The 12,329-nt window shown below is 34.1% G+C and overlaps 1 pseudogene; it reads right to left on the bottom strand.

Moving 5' to 3' along the window:
- Positions 1-3,751: 3,751 nt before the first annotated feature.
- LOC106297247 lies at positions 3,752-4,536 on the bottom strand (annotated as a pseudogene).
- Between the last annotated feature and the right edge of the window lie 7,793 nt (positions 4,537-12,329).

Genomic DNA, 12,329 nt, shown 5'->3' with positions numbered 1-12,329 from the left:
TATAGTTTTCTATTTTTTGCTCTAAGATTTAGGCTTTAAATTTTTAGCTTTGGTTTTAATTTATTTTGCTGTAGAAATTTTTTCAGAGCACAAAATAAAGCTCTAGAAAAAAATGATTTCTAAAGTTAACATATTTTCTATTCTAATGTTTTGGCTTTGGATTCAATTTTATAAATAAAAACATGATTGCTTTCAAAAATGGCTGTAGAAATTAAAAGTCTGTCTACAACTTTTGAAATAAAAGCATGATTGCTTTAAATGATGGCTCTTGAAATTAAAAAGGATGTCCACAGCTTCTACATACACTACCAATCACCCCCTATATAATTTTCTTTAGAAAATGGGAGCTGTAAGCCAATGTTTTACATGGCTATGCTGGGATCGTTCCTGATCAGAATAAAAACTATATATAGAAGTGAAAGAGTATTTGAGGAGTTGGTCGTCATCTCGTTGTTACAGTTAGAGTATGCCCATTAGAGTATCACAAGGGGATCATGGGCTCAGATTCATAGGCCCGAAATACTTTTTAAATTAAAAAAATGGGCTAATTTCGGTGAACCGGTTCGCCAGAGTGAACCCGTATGATACGGGTTCAAGCCACGTGGCAACACCTCATTGGAAGGACGTTTTGTGTTGACGAAGTCGAAACACGGGTCTCTCGATAGCTCTCTCATTTTCTCTCATTTCTAGGGTTTCTTTCTCTCCGAGGCGATTTGTCGAGCGACGGCGACGCCATAGCTTTTCTCCATCCAATCGACGACGGACTGTCTCCTTCACGAGCTCAGGTGAGTATCGAGTACTTTGACGTTATAATAGAATCGATTTTGGGCTCGAAAGCGATCTCGGGAAATCAAAATCGATTTGGGGGTTTCGAGTTAGGGTTCTAAATCGAGAAGGGAGATTCGATTTATGGTTGTAAATCTTCATGCGAGTTCGATTTAGGGTTCCTTTACCGGGGATTCGAAATCGATTTGGGGGTTTAAGGTTCTTAATCGATTTGGGGGTTTAGAGTTGTAAATCGATTAGGGGGTTTCGTTTTATGGTTGTAAAGCGTCATGAGGGTTCGATTTAGGGTTCATTTCAACATTTTGTTTTGTCATTATGTTCTAATCAATTTGGTTTTCTGGTTCAGATGGATCCCGCAGAAGAGAGAAGAGACACAAAGAGGCAAAAGGACTACATCAACAGGCAAAAGGACTACATCAACATGCTAGAATGAAGCAGCTTATGATCAATTAGAGAGCATGCTAGTTGTGAAAGAGAACATATCCAAACACAGACTCCTTGATCGTCTCCTTGCCCGAAAAGATACACTATCTGAAATAGAAGTGTCTCTGAAGAACAAACTCATATCCGAATTGCTTTGATCTTGTTAGTGCCTTTAACTTGCTTGAAACTTACTTGTTGTTGTAAAACTTAATAGGTTGCTAGTTCTGGTCAGTGAAGTTAGTTGCTTGGATCTGGTTTGATATTGAAACTTATAGGTTGCTTCGATATTGTTAGTTGCTTGAAACTTAGTAGGTTGCTTTGATTTTGTTAGTGCCTTTGATCTTGTTAGTGCCTTTCTGGTTTCTTTTTCTTTTACTACATAGCTTCTGGTTTAACTTGCTTGTTGTCTTGTTGTGCAGGTCACAGGTGCTTGTCTGGCGCAGGATTTTAACTCAACTTGATCGTCTGTTTGTTTCACGGGTTGTATTGGCTTGATGTGTAATGAATGTACTATGTCTGTTTGTTTCACGGGAAAGTGTATAATTTTGTTGCTTTCTACACTTTGTTTTTTCATTCACGGGTTATGTAAAATGTCTCTGTACTTGTGACCTATGTCTCTCTGCACTCTATATAAACTATGTCTCTCTTTTCTTCTATCGATTACCTCTGAATCTAAAACCTTGTAGTTCCTTTCTCTCTTGTAATATTGTCTCTGTTCTTGTATACTAGTTCTATCACAATTTTTTTTTTTCAAAAACACTTAACCAAAATTCCATCTCTTTTAATACCAAACTTGTTCTATCTCATGTAAAACCTCTTGAACATCTGACTTCGTAGCAGGAGAGTCGAGCAGAAGTTCCCAATTTGATTTTTCGTACTCTACGGACATCCTTTCCAATATCGGTAATATGCTTGGCATTCCAATCAAATTCGGGATCAACGGATACATGCTCGTTTGCAAGCTGATTTAGTCAAAAATATATGGCAAAAGTTTGGTAATCAAGATGAATAATCTTTGTATGTTCATGAATTCTCATTGTATTGAATAAAAACTTTTAAAAAATATTATAAATTTTTTTTTATTCCTAAGAACCTCATATTCAAGTTCACTAATGGAAAGCAAAAAATATAGAGGTTCAACACTATTCATGGCCCCACCAAAAATATATTAAAAAAAATTTATGAACCCCAAGGGGAGGTTCACTAATGGGGATGCTTTTAACAAAACAATTATGGATGCAGATAATGGGGAAGAGGAGAAGCGTGAGAGATTTAAAATGGATAGACCGTGAAAGCTGACTTAGCGACAAAGGAAAATAACTGAGACGTCACACACAATGACTTAGAGCAGGATTATCCGGGGAGGGAGAGGGGTTTTTAGTGGGTTTTTTAAGGGGGGCCCACAAAAAGGAAAAAACGGGTTGCAGAAAAGCCAGAATAAGGATCGCTGTTGGCTGGTTTTTTGCACTGTTCGCGGGCCCCACTAACACGTGGCTGCCCGCGATTGGTTTGGTTTTATTTTTTATTTTTTTTTAATTTTTTTTTTATTCAGACAAAAAAATTAAAAAAAAAGTAAAAAATCCATTTGGGTTTCACCATTAATCATGGTCTTAGGTGATAGGTAGGATATCAAACTTTAAACCTAAAAATATTATTCTATGTGTTTTATTGGGGCAAAATTATTGTTCTATCAAAAAATTCTGAAATGTAATGGACTATGACGTCAAATATTTTTTATAGGATGTGATATAATGATGTGTCGACATTTCATTGGTGGATTTTTTTTTGAGTTTTAAAGATCTCAAATTTTCCTCTTCCTTTACAGTATATTTATCAGACTAAACGAAAAAAAAATATACTATTAGTTGCAAAGTAGTAGTATTTTTTGCCAAAATATTTACACTACATGTGTATTTTAAAGTTTTAATACAATACGAAATATATTTTTTATTTTAATGAAAAGCTTTATTATGTATAATTAGTTTGGTATTCAATTTATTAACTTTTTGATCGCATAATCAAAGTTGAATTGATAATGCATATATTGATAATTAAATAGTTGTAATATGAACATGCCCATATGTGCAAATAAAACACCTAGTTATAAAATATTCATACACTTTTTTCATATTTATAAATTATTATATTATTATTTTATATTTTTGTAAATTATTATATGATTATTTTGTTTATTAAATTTCGAAAACTTCTGTGAAATTCTACACGTGCTCTTGAACGATTTATAAGATTCTGAATATCTTATTTTAGTTCGAATCATTAACAAACGAAAACTACTTAAACTATTTAAAAAAATAAAGTTAGATACTTCCTAAAATAATCTCGCATAATCCATGGAATCTTAGTCTCCCATTAGAAACCCTAATTATATATTACCGAGATATTAAGTCAAAGTCCCCTGAAACAGACACAAAGATAAAACCACACTGGGATATAATACATGCAAATACATTTGCATATTTTCACCCAATTATTCGCATAATAAAAACCCGAACAAACCTTGAAACGATATCAAACTCACCGCCTAGAGGCAAGAGCTGTCACGGTTAAAGAGCTCACGGTTAGGCTCAAGCATCTTGCAAAGACCCAGCTACGTCAAGTAGAGCACACGATCTTTAGCTCCGGTCCTGGGACTCTTGGAGTGTTTACAGAAATTCCTGAGCTGCTCCAACGTACAGTAACCCAACGTTTGTCCCAAAAGCAAAAACAACCTATTGATCTGACTCTTCCGGTCAGCAATAACCGGCTTAACCGCCTTATCACGGCCACAAAGCTCGCATCTAACCGGTTCTGGGTTAGTCCAAACCGGATGAGCACGTTCTCTCAAACCCTTCTTCCGCGTGACGAAAACGTTCTCGACTTCCGAGAATCTCTCTCTCAGATTGTAGCTCACTTGATACACTTTCTCGCAGTGTCTGCATTGTACCTCTCCGGTGATGGTAGTGATCTGTTTCGATTCGAGATTCTCTAGGCTTTGTATCGTACCTCGCTTGTTCGTCGCCCATGGAAACGGCGGCGGAATCGACGATGATGATGCCAGATACGGCGGCGGCGAAGCCAGGCACACCATAAAATCATGTGGCATCATAGGCGGAACAACAGGCGATGGTGATGCTAGTCGAAGCAGTGCCGTCGTCGTCGGAGAGGGATTCGATGTTTGGCCCAAGCTCAGGGAAAGAGGAAGGCGTGCGTCGTCGTCATCATCACCAGCCTGTTCGCCGTCGTTTTTAGGATCGTTAGTCACCGCTTGGTTTGTTTGATCGTCTTCCCAGGCGCTCTGGTTACCTCTTCCGCTCTCGTTGTCCATGGTTAGTGTCAGCAAGAAAACGACGAGAAAGTAGGAGAGAAAATGTTGAGGAAGGAGATAGAGAGAAGGAGAATCTTTTCTGTTACGCAATCATCTTGATTTTTTCTCCATAATAGCCGTTTGGATAGTAGAAACAGAGATTCAAATATTTTTAACGTTTTATTATTGAGTTAAAACAGGGGAACAGTATGTTTTGTAGCCAAACTTATCGACGGATTCATGGTAAATATTCAGTGAATTACAATACTTGTCGACAACAAATATATATATACCTGAGATCTATTAGAACAGTGATAAAAACAAATTTTGGACCGACAAAAGTGATTATAGTTTTTCTATCAAAACTTTTTTTTTTCTCAAAACTTTTTTTTAGAAAATTATTTTACTTGGTTGCGAGATTTGTGTAATTTTTGTTATTGTTCTGAGGGCAAGTTTATCGAAGGTGATTAGGGAGTTTCTTAGGGGAGGAAGTCCCACGAAAACACAAAAGTCGGTAACAAAAAGCCCAGGTTATGGATCGACTATTGTTGGGGTTTTGTACTGTTCGCAGGTCCCATTGATACGTGGTGGTTCGCGATTGGTGCACTTTTTTTTTAATCAAAAATAAGCAACCACACATCTCTCCTCTAGTCAATTGATTTGGGACACGTGCAGTAAGAGACGGTTGATTGGCTATCTTAATTAAGATCATGTTCATCGGTGGTTTCTAGGAGAGATTTTACAAAAAAATAGTGGTGAACCCCGCAAATCAGCAAAAAACCAGTAACAAAAGTGATCAAATAAGGATCGACTTTTCTTGGTTTCATGTACTGTTCGTAGACCCCACTGACACGTGGCGGTCCGCGATTGGTTCTTTTTTAATTTTTTTTTTCGGACAAAAAAAAAATTTAAGAAACCCTTAAACCCACTTTAGCGATAATCATGCTCTAAAATACCTAATTAAGAGTGAGCAATAAACATGCTCTTACAACATTTAGAGAATTAATGCTCACGAACATTATGATCAAATAAACAGAAACTAACTTATGCATTGTAAATTATCGGTAAATGTGGAATTACATATACACACCCGTGAGTCGTGACCAATGCGTGCTTTTTTTTTACGACCTTGGTATCCGGATGCCCTCGGGAAAGATCCGACTAGCGCATAATGACTGTCCATCGGAGCTTAGCCGGGAAGCCCGCCGAAGGCATCCAAGGGAGTTGGTGATCACCCCATTTTAATCCACCAGTGGCCACGGGTTGCTTGGGCCAGGGTTTTTCCGTATTGATCCCAAAGCTCCCTCGAGATAATCATCACAAGCCCACGCTGCATTTACGGGTGGTAGCAGTTCTTGGTGTTTTACAACAATCACATAAAACGTCGTAAATTGCTTTACTTTGCTCAAAACCTCTGAAAATCAAAAGCTGGATCAAACTATCATTTGCAGTTGCGGGTGGTTGGGAGAGGATATAATTTTTTTTAATATTTAATCATTTTTAAATTGATATAGTATTAATACGGATATATTTGCTATAATTTTTAATTTCACAAAAAAATTAAAATTTAATACTATGATTTTATGAATATACTTTTACATTTATTTATAATAATATGATTTTAATATTCTTAAAATTATATATAATATTAATATTGTTAATTTATTATTTAAACCGCTGTTATATTTGGTAGACAATCAGTCATAAGTATCTCGAAAAAGCCTTTCTATTTGTTGTACCAGTTGTACAAATCATTTAATCGCGCTTAAAACCGCATCCACAAACTCCCGTAACCGCACCCACAATTGATGCGTTTACACCCGCCAGACTTTAAGTGTGTGATGGTAAATGTAAGAGTAACTAGGACTAATTCAAAGTAGCTGAAATTAGCAAAAAGAAAATCATAGAGTAAATAAAATAAAAAGTAAAAATTAGCGCAACTTGTTCGCGTTATAAAAATCATAAGGGAATAAATGGATTGTTTTACTCTATTTGAATAGTATTAATATTAAGAGTAAAAGAGTTAAAAAAAGTTTTCCGCCTGACTGGTACAGTAAGATTAAAACATTTTCTCGCTCATATATTCTTGCTAACTGTGACTGTTAGTCACACCCTAAGTGCTATGGAGGGTGAGATTTTCATCCATGAGTGATCTTTGCCGCACAAATTTCAACCAATCAAAAATAACCACTTGATCATTTTAATTATATTTATCCCTTTAAATCATTAATCTTTATATATAACTTGAGAGTAAAATAATAAAATTTAAAATGTAAGTTTTATATTTTTAAATTTAATTTTAAAAGATTAGATTTAAAATATAGATTTAGTTATGTTGATAGATAGAAGTATTACTTTTGAAGTTAGAGTTTGTGATATATAAAATGTTTGAAGTATGAGCTGTTTAGGGTTTTGTAAAATATTTTAGACTAAACTTTGAAAAGATTAAATTTGTAAAGTGTATGTTTAAGATTTGGTGTTTAACATTGAAAATATTAGATTTAGTGTTTAGATTTATGATTTGGGGGGGATAGGATTTATGTATAGATATTAGGGTTTGGAGTACAGTGTGTGAGGTTTAGATTCAAAATTTGAGAAAGATTTTTAAAATGACTGAATTTTGAATTTAGGTTTAAGATTTGAGCCTATAGTAGGAAAAGATTAGAGTTATAATGTTTATATTTAAAGTTTAGAGTTTAAAAATCATTAAGGTATAGAGTTTCAAGTAGCAATGAAAGATATTGTGGCAAAACTGTGGCAATTTTATAATAGCTACGATTTTTTTCGTGACAAAATTGTGGCAAAAGATATTTTGTGGATTAGCCACGAAAACATTCGTGATTAAACCGTGGTAAAATTATTATTTTTGTTGATTATCTACGTTTTATTTTGTGAGAATTTTGCCATGAAATATTAGGGCAAAATTGTGGTTATTTTTAGCCACGTTTTATTTTGTAAAAATTTCATGGCTTTTTTTAACCGTGATTCATACATGATTTAGGCCCGTCCGGAGCAAAGCCGAATGAAACATTAGTTTTATGACCTTAAAATTTTTGAGAAAATTACATAGACATAAGTCCCAAAAATAAAATTTAGGCCCCAAATTTATAAAAAAAAATTAGTTGAAATTTTTAATAAACCGCTTATGGCTCCTAAATCTCGTGGCCGACAGATTAGCCAAGTTTTTCAATTTCATCTCTTTTCCGTGACATTTTCCATGGCTTTTAAAAATTCACCACAAAATATTTGTGGCTATAACCGAGATTTCTACTAGTGATACTAATACGCAGTAGCCGGAAAAAATCACAAATACCAATATTTTAAGAACAAATATATGATTTGATCTGTTATATGCATATATATATATATAAATGATATAACTATTAAATTTTATGTACGTTTAACATTATTTTATTTATTAAATTAATTAATTAATATTTTAAAATTTTTAAACCGAAATAATTTCCTATTTTTGTAATAAATTATTATTATTATTATTTTATTGTTTAATTTTTGTTTATTTATTTATTTAATTTTCTATTATTTCACTAAAAACACTGTTTAACATCACATATTTTCTATTTTGGTATAATTTATAAATGATGTAAAATAATTTCCATCAATTAAATATATGACTCTGAAAGTGGTGATGCAAATAATTTGCATCATTTTATCAAAAATTGATGTAAAAAAATAATGAGATTCACATGATGATTTTTATATGTATCACTTGTAAGAAAATGATATTAACAGTTACATCAATTTCTTAATTGATGTTTATATTAGCATCGGTTACTAATTGATTTTAATTATATTATAATATTTATTAATATATAAATTTAAATTGATATCAAAATTTTAAAAGAATTTAACCGTTATATTATTTATAATTATTATTTTAAAAATTATCGTTTATACAGTATTTCTATAAACAAAAGATAAACAATTCTTTTATTAATAATTTCTTATTTCAGTGACAATACAATCTAACGAAATTTGTTTTTTTTTAAAAAAACTAGAGAAGCAGGAAGATAAATTTATAGAGAAAACATGAAATGTAAAATAGATAAACAGAATTGGCCATGGAAATTTCTTCAATCGAGATTCTTCTTCTTTCTTTTTTTTGTTCGTTGTATGATATGTCAATCTTAGTTGGTGGCATGAAGACTTCCTCAGATTCCTACTCTTCCTCCATATTTCAAATCGATGTCCACGTATCCACTTTTACCTTTGGACATTCCCAAAGATCTGTAAACCAAGACCTATAAACTTGTAATTTTCTCAAAACGTAAGAAATTGAAGAAATGGAAATGGAAGAAAATAATACCTTTCATAAACTTTCATATCCTTCCTAAGAGAAAAAAAAAATTGTCATCATTATGACTCATATGATTTTTTTTTTTGATAACTTTGGTATGATCCCAAAAACTTTCTAGGTCCAAAGACTAATTATCAAGAGGCCCATAGAAATTCGGGTTTTCTTTCCACTTAAAACGTCTATGGGTGGCCAAGGAAAATCGAACTTAGGGCGAAAGTTCCAGCTGGAACTCATTTACCACTAGGCAAAGACCACTTGGTTATCGACAAAGAACATTATGCGTTGTGATGTTCAAAAAAAAAACATTATGCGTTGTTTTACTGAGGTGAACAGTTATACGAGGACATGACCAATAAAAAAAAATAGTTAAACGCAAAAATATTCCTTTCGGTCGTGGTCTATTTCTTTTCTTTTTTTAAGCAGACTTTCTTATATAAATGCACAAAAAAAGAAAATGTTTTACAAAGGCCCAAGCCCTAGTGTTAGGGCATAGCCCATTAACTCATATGTTAGAACCCAAAAAACCTTTAGTTTGAAATGACCGAGTTTTGAAGCCCACTCAGTTCATGAAGTGTCGGGGAGAGAGAGGCGATGGAGAATTAATGATCAAGAGAAGTTCGTAGGTGACGATAACCACCAAACCAGATCACTGTATCCAAAGCTGCATCATTCCAGATGATTGAGTAGGGTTAGTGCCCCTGAAGCTCTGTATCTTGTTCCTTATTTGGTGATCAACAATGGTAAAGAGGGAATAGACTGAGCGAAATTGGTTTGCATGCCGTTCATTCCAGATCCAGTAAAGAGTCGCTTGCCATCCTAGGAGGGTTAATGATCGAGCAGTTGCTGGAGGAGAGAGAGTAGTCATCTGTTCTATTGAGTCTTCCCATCTCCTAATTGGGGTGATCCTACATCTGCTTGCCACTTGGGATCAGAGAGCGTACGAGTAACCACAATCCCAAAACAGATGATCTCTGGTTTCATCAACCGAGTTACAGAGAAGGCATAAGGAAGGTACCTGCAGCCCCCAATTGAGTAGTCTATCACGTGTTGGGATCCTGTTTAGTGCCACTAACCAAGCATGAAAGCTTTGTCGTGGTATGCTTCTCGGCGTCCAGATTGCCTTTGTCCATTCTACTTCCTCCACAGCGCCTCTCATGAAATGGTAAATATCTCCAGTGATATACTTATTGCTAATCTTCCCTGAGATCTCCCATTCATAATAATCCGGTTCCTCATTAAACTGAATGGTAGTGATATAGGACAAGACCTGTAGTTGGCGCTCCGTTCTTGCTGCTGGAAGTTGCCATGATCCATTATGCTGTAACGAGGCCAAGGTTGCATTTTTAGGAATTCCAAGTCGAGATCTTCCCGCATCTAAGTAGTCATGAAGCTTCCCATAAGGATTCCAATTATCACTCCAAAACCTACAGCTTTCTCCATTCTGAACTCGCAGATGTATAAACTGGTAGGCTACCTCTTTCATCTGATTCCAGACGAATCACCTGTTCCTGCATCTGATGATTTAGTGACAAGATCATTCTTTACCACCTCTTGGGAATCACCGACTTCCCTAACACTCTCTGACTGCAAACTAGCTTTCTCTGATCCCACCTGTGAATGAAGAGATTCCAACTCTAGTAGAAAATTCTCCACCACTCCTTTAGCATTATCCGGAGTTTCTTTATCTTCTCTCTCACCAGCAAGCTCCTTTTCCTTGCTTTGAATCACCACGTCCTTGGACGTACAGTCTTTGGACTTGTGTCCCCACTTCGAACATATGCTACACTCGACGGGAGCCAAGGGTATGCCACACCCACTTTAACCTGAGCATCATTCTGATCCGCAAACTTGATAACCTCAACCAATGGCTTGTGCAGATCAACCTCTATGAGCACCCTAGCCACGTCCAACCAAGTACATTTCTTCGTTTGCGGATGAAGCTTGACAAAGCGACCCACTGGTGTCGAGAGAGCTTTCAATCCAACTTTCGAGAACAAATGGCTAGGAACTGACTTCAAATCCACCCAAAGAGGCATGGCTGACAAGTCTGGTGGAGCTGCAGCAGTCTCAGGAGACCATTCATGAAGGACCAATGGAACGTCCGAGATGTGCCAGTAGCGCCTCTTAATCACTCGGTTTCTCAGTGCCTCATTATCGATTCGGAACAGGACAGTGTTCTTGTCGATAAACTGCACATCTATCTTCCCTTTCACACCTGGAGCAGTCCAGATTCTGTTGACTGTGGCATGAATTGAGCCCATGTGAGGAGCATCTCCGATGAAGTATCCAACCGCAAAAGCTCTCCACAGTGGCTCTGAATCCTCGAACACCTACATAGGTATCTCCAAAGAAGTGATTTTGTTCTCCACTGCATACAATGGATCCGGTGAAGTCGCTTTCCACGGGTTTTTCGGAGACGAGATTGAAGAATCGCCCTTTTCCTCGCCGCAGCCGTCGCTCATTTTTTTTTTTTTAAACACTTTTCGTAATGCTTCTTTTTAATATATATAAGGGATTAGTATAGTATTATATTGGGACATTATTTTATCGGGACGCATGAGATATATTCATATATATCTATATTATTAAAAGAGAAGTACCCTTTTGAAAATGTTCTTACTTCATTAATTAAACTTCTTTTTTTTTTGCTTGTCTTTTTTTAGTTGCATTTATGAAATATCCTAAAATGAATAAAACTGTTTAATTTATTACTTGTCTTTTCAGTTACATTAATGAAATATGCTTAAATGAATTTAAACTTTCTATTTTATTGTTTGTCTTTTTAAGTTACCTTAATGAAATATCCTTAAATAAATTTGGACATAATGTCATTTAATCAACCAAAAAAACTCATGAGTTATCCTTACGTGCATAATTTTAATAATGAAATTTTTTAAAAACGTGCATCATTAAAATGTTACCTAAAACATGCAGCACTAATATATAACATGCATCAACAAAACTAGAATTTGACTCACACAATTGTACGTATATTATTTTCAGTTGATTAAATTTAAAAATAATTATTTATTCAAAAAATATTTAAGAATAACTATGTTTTTAAAAATTATATAGTATTATTTGCTAATAACTCATTTGTCATTCGATAAATTGTTAGAAAAAAATTTTTAGCATAATATAACTCAGTTCTCATTTGCTAAATTTATGGTTTTTATTTATATTTTTTATTATTTAATTATAATATTTCATTTTATATTTTAAAGATAAATGAATTTTCTTTCAAACAATATTTTTGTAAATGTATTTTTTTAAAATAATCAATTAAAATTGTTATTATCATTGAATATCGTTATTTTTGACATAATTTGAGTTTTTGTTTCATCAAAACTTATCATATTTTAGGATAATTTTAATTTAAAATGTAATTTTCATATTTTTCAAACAAATTCTAAAAATATTTTTTAAATACTCTGTTATAATTGTTAAAAATATATTGAGTTGCATTTCAATTAAAAAGGTAAAGATATTAAAAATATT

This window comes from Brassica oleracea, chromosome C6 (genome assembly GCF_000695525.1).
Source record: "Brassica oleracea var. oleracea cultivar TO1000 chromosome C6, BOL, whole genome shotgun sequence".
Taxonomy (NCBI): Eukaryota; Viridiplantae; Streptophyta; class Magnoliopsida; order Brassicales; family Brassicaceae; genus Brassica; species Brassica oleracea.
This window is presented reverse-complemented; position numbering and strand designations above follow the sequence as displayed.